General features: G+C 45.2%; 1 long non-coding RNA gene across 1 annotated transcript; it reads right to left on the minus strand.

Annotated features, from left to right (window-relative positions):
- Window positions 1-1658: 1658 nt before the first annotated feature.
- On the minus strand, window positions 1659-3637 carry LOC121917686. Its single transcript, XR_006101081.1, has 3 exons — window positions 3586-3637; window positions 2572-2740; window positions 1659-1719 (listed from the first exon to the last, which is right to left on the minus strand). It is a non-coding gene; the product is annotated as an uncharacterized LOC121917686 (long non-coding RNA).
- Window positions 3638-4683: the final 1046 nt, after the last annotated feature.

Below are 4683 nucleotides of genomic sequence, written 5' to 3' on the forward strand. Positions count from 1 at the left end.
GCCGCCACTGACCAGCTCCTTTCCAGGAGAAAGCTGATGGCAAAGGAGCCTTGAGGGGCAAGCATTCAAAATTCAGAGCCAACAAGAATCTGAGAGGCGGTGAGCTAATCCCTTTTGTCTGAGGTATTTGCATCAAACACCCATTGTATTCAGTTCATTTCACACCATTCTTCCCCCACAAAGGAAATATTCTAAAGTGATATAAACCTTTCTGAACCCACAGTTTCTGCTCCCAAGCAGAAACCAATTTCAGTATAAATATCAGCCCCGACTTGCTGTTCTTCGGTCTCAGTCCAGTTACAGATAGACACTCTGTTTGTTTTTATGGCTAAACACCTCAATGCACTCACCAACCCCAATTGTCATGGGAACTACGGACCTCTCCTTATTTCAAATCCTCAGCAATTGGAATAAAGATCTGGATAAATAAAGTATCACTATTATCAAAGCCTTACATCTATTCATCACGCCCACCTTTGTTACCTAGTTCTTGCGTGTGTGCGTGAACACTTATATGTATGTGTCTGTGTGTTTTGCTTTACCCCTAAATAAAACACAAAAACCTATTTCAAATGCCTCTGAAGATCTGTTTGATTCAGGACCTGCTATAGATTGGCTGAGTCCAGAGGTCACTATTGCCCCAGTAAAACTATTTCACTCTATTGAGCTAAGTACCATATTCCCCTAAAAGCATAGCACTTGCGTCCCACAACATTCCAGAATTGGCAGTTTAGGATTGGATATTTAGAAACCTTACAAAGTGGAGAACAATAGTGCCTCACTAAAACTAGAAATTTCACGATTCCCCAGGAAGTTGTTATGACAATTAAATTACGTGTGAAAGGGAACTAGGAATGGTAGTAGAGCACAAGTTGAACATGTGTCAAGAGTGGGATGCAGCAGCTAAAAAGGCCAATGTGATCCTAGGCACTATCAATAGGAGTATAGTTTCAAGATCAAGGGAAGTAATAGTGCCACTCTATTCTGTTTTGGTCAGGGCTCACTTGCAATAATCCTGTGTCCACTTCTGGGCACCAGAATTCAAACAGATGTTGAGAAGCTGGAGCATGTCCAGAGGAAGGAAACCAAAATGGTGAATGGTCTGGAAACCATGCTCTCTGAGGAATGACTTAGGGACCTGGGTATGTTTAGCTTGAGGAAGAGAAGGTTAAGAGCGGATATGACAGCCCTGTTCAAGTATTTGAAGATATGTCATATTCAGGATGGAGCAGGCTTGCTTTCTGCTACTCCAGAGAAAAGGACATGGAACAATGGATGCAAGCCAGAGGGACAAGAGATTCCACTTAAACTTTAGGAGGAACTTCTTGAAAGTAAGAGCTCTTAATCAGTGGAATATACTCCCTCAGTCTGGTGGAGTTTCTTTCTTTGGAGGTCTTTAAACAGAGGCTGGATGGCCATCTCTCGGGGGTGCTTTGAATGTCTATTCCTGCATGGCAGAAGATTGAACTGGATGGTCCTTGTGGTCTATTTCAACTCTTTGATTCTATCATTCTAAAGTGGAATCATAGCGCTCTGACAGTGAATTATGAAAGGGCCCTCGGTCTTCACAGGAAGGGCAATGGATTCAGGTTCCTTACCCACAGAGGCCACATTCTCATAATTCTCCATCATCACAGAACTGTATGTAAGTTTCTGTTTTTTTGTCAACAGTTTCCATTCCTCCTCGGTGAAATATATAGCCACATCCGCAAAGGTCACCTGCAACAGAAAATAGCCCTCATCCAGAGAGTGACTAAACAAAAGGGGAGGAAAGCACATGGTGAATTGCAAATATTATTTCAACACTTCATTATTCAATCCAGGAAATAAACTTTAAATTCTGCAAGCAAGAAAAAGCTACAGCCTTTGAGATCCAGTTTGTCTCGAATTCTTTCAATATAATATAAAATATGATAAACTATATAAATTAGGCCATTTCTGGAATATTATTGATTGATTAAGATACTGAGTATCTCAACATGTATAGTACATTTAGTCACCAATGAATCATTTGGCCATATCTCACCTAATTTCAGAGGCAAATTTCCTTTTTAAAAACCAGTTTTGGGGAGTACTCTGGGCTTGGGGGCCACTGGGCCCACCCTCAATTTAAGTCCAGAGATATTCTTCCATATCCCCCAGCATTTCACAAATTGGGAAAGAAAGACACATGTGGACAAGCAACACCAGAAGGGGGTCCAGATGGCCAAAGTTGTTAATTATAATGATCATACAAGCGAGGAAGGGTACAGAAGTTTGTTTTTGCTCTGACTCTTGGCAAGGGAAAGACCCTGCCCCCTTCCCTCCTCCCCTCTTCCCTCTTTTGAGTTGATGGGATGCACACTCTTTTGAACTTGGAACACATTTTGCAGCAACTGAACTGACCTGAAGAGAAGGGGGAAAGTGGGAGGAGGAGGAGTGAAATAGGCCATTTTCAAAGCCCCCTCAAAAAATGAGGTGATAAAGGATTAACCAGGACTCTCTCTGGCACACTGCGACAGTATGTTCTCTGCTTGCTTTCATCAGCCGTTCCAGACACAGATGAAATTAACAGTCAGGATGGCAACTTACCAAAGAGTTGTTGTACCTCTGAAGCCTCTTTCTGTTGGAGCCCAGCTCCCTCTGCTTGGCCTTTGTGTCGGCCATCATGTGGGAAGGGGGATCCTGGTGGCCCTGCACTTCGGTCACTTCCAACAAAAGACACTCCAAAGCCGTGTACAAGGTGTCCAAGATGAAGTTCCTGAGAAAAGGGACAAGGGTTAGGCTTGGTTTGGCTAGAAACCCTGCAGCACTCAAAGTCACTGTATCATCATGGCTTCTCTTTCACAAAGAGGAGGAGCGGGAGGACCTGCTTTATGTCCCAGGTGGAGAAGCTGTAGCTCCTGGGCTGCATAAGAGCTACATTACCTTAGAGATCTGATCCATGCCCTCCCATCATCATGGCCCCCTCCCCATTTAGACACTGGTCAAAATAATTATTTCATTTTTGTAGATGATACTATTTCTCTAAGCTTAACTGCTGTTTTTGTTATGTCACTCATAGCAGGAGCATGAAGTATGCACCTCCTCCCTCTGCTTGCTAAAGCCACATAGAAATTGAGGCATGTACATTTGTGTGCATTGTTTCTGAATGGATCTATTGTCAAAATGACAATTTCTTCACTTTTCCTTGTATATTTTTTAAAAAGATGAACACTGCTGAATGTGTTGCACTTGAAATATCAAAAATCTATAAATGTATAGGCTTATGACTGAACCTTGAACTGTGGATTATGCTCATTTGGGGGAAGTGAAGATGTATGTAAACTCATTTTATAAACCCAGTGAAACGAATACCTCATAAAACTCTAGCAAACACCACATACACACACAGTCCCCACATAAAGGACTCACCAGCGCACTGTGTGTCTGGGGTCTGGAAATCTCACTTCCACATTCTGGGAAGACAGTTCTACTAGAGACTGAATTTGGGGCTTTATTCCTGCAAAGCATGGGCTCAGTCTCTCAGCTGCAACCCTTCCATACAATCCTGGACTGAAACATTTAAACAAAGGTCCTCTTCCAGCTCCAGGAATAAAGGCCTACCTTCAGTACAAAGACCCTGATTCCTGCAGCCCTAGAAAGGCCTCTTCTGCAGTCCTTTATGGCCAGAGCTTCCCTGGGTCAGAGGCCGTCTCCTCAGCCGTAGGGAAAGGTTGCTCTGAGTGCGAAGGAGGAGGAGGTCCACAGGGCTGAGGGAGGGAAGGCAATGGGGAAAGGTCAGTGCCAATGGCCATGGAGGGCAGAAGGTGACAATGCCTAGGAAACTCCTCTGAGTCCCAGCCATTCTAGGAATGAGTGGCAGGAGTGAGTCCAGGGGGCTGAGGGGGTCTCCTTTCCCAAAGGGGGAGGCAAGGACTGCTGGGACCTTCCCCAGCTAGGGCCCAAAGTGAAGGTCTCATTCACCACCTCTCTCTCCCAGCCCCGAAAGCCCAGCCTCCTCACTAGCCCCGAGTCCCTGCCTCCCTTCATCAGACCCCCACAGGCCCCTTCCTTCCTTCCTTCCTTCCTTCCTTCCTTCCTTCCCCCCAAAATGGAGAGTCAGAGGCACAAAGGGACACACTTCCTTCCTTTTGGCACAAGGAGCCTGGCCTCCTTCTCACTCTGGAGCCTCAGGAGAGAAACAGATACCTCTGTTCAACTGAGACCTCAAAGAAGGTTCTGGAACTGGAACATTATAACCCACAGTCACAAGCAGCACAAAATGGCCACTAGAACACAAAAGTGCTGCCAGAAAACAAAATGGTCGCTGGAACACATAATGGTGCCTCTGCCTCAGCGCTTGGCAGTTGGCAGTTTGAGGCCTTCAGGGGAGAGAGAGAGAGACTGAGGGAAGAGTGAAGGGGGTCTTGGAGGGAGGGTGCCTTGGGAGATATAGGGCCTTCCTGAGATATTTGGTGTTTGCTTCCTAATAAAGAGGTTTCTGGCCTCATAAAGGATTTGGGGCACACTGGATCGGAAAGGCAGTAGTAGCCTTTTCTCTTGCCAGTGGGATTTACAGTGTATTTCCTGAACTTGATCTCCCAGCATCCACAGGCCCAGAAAGAGGAGGGGTCCTGCCCTGCAATAAGGCCCCTCCAGTCCCTCTGAAACAAGGACTACAACTCCCACATCTTCTTTCTTTCTTTCTTTCTTTCTTTCTTT

The sequence above is a fragment of the Sceloporus undulatus genome, unplaced genomic scaffold, assembly GCF_019175285.1.
Source record: "Sceloporus undulatus isolate JIND9_A2432 ecotype Alabama unplaced genomic scaffold, SceUnd_v1.1 scaffold_112, whole genome shotgun sequence".
In the NCBI taxonomy this organism is placed as follows: Eukaryota; Metazoa; Chordata; class Lepidosauria; order Squamata; family Phrynosomatidae; genus Sceloporus; species Sceloporus undulatus.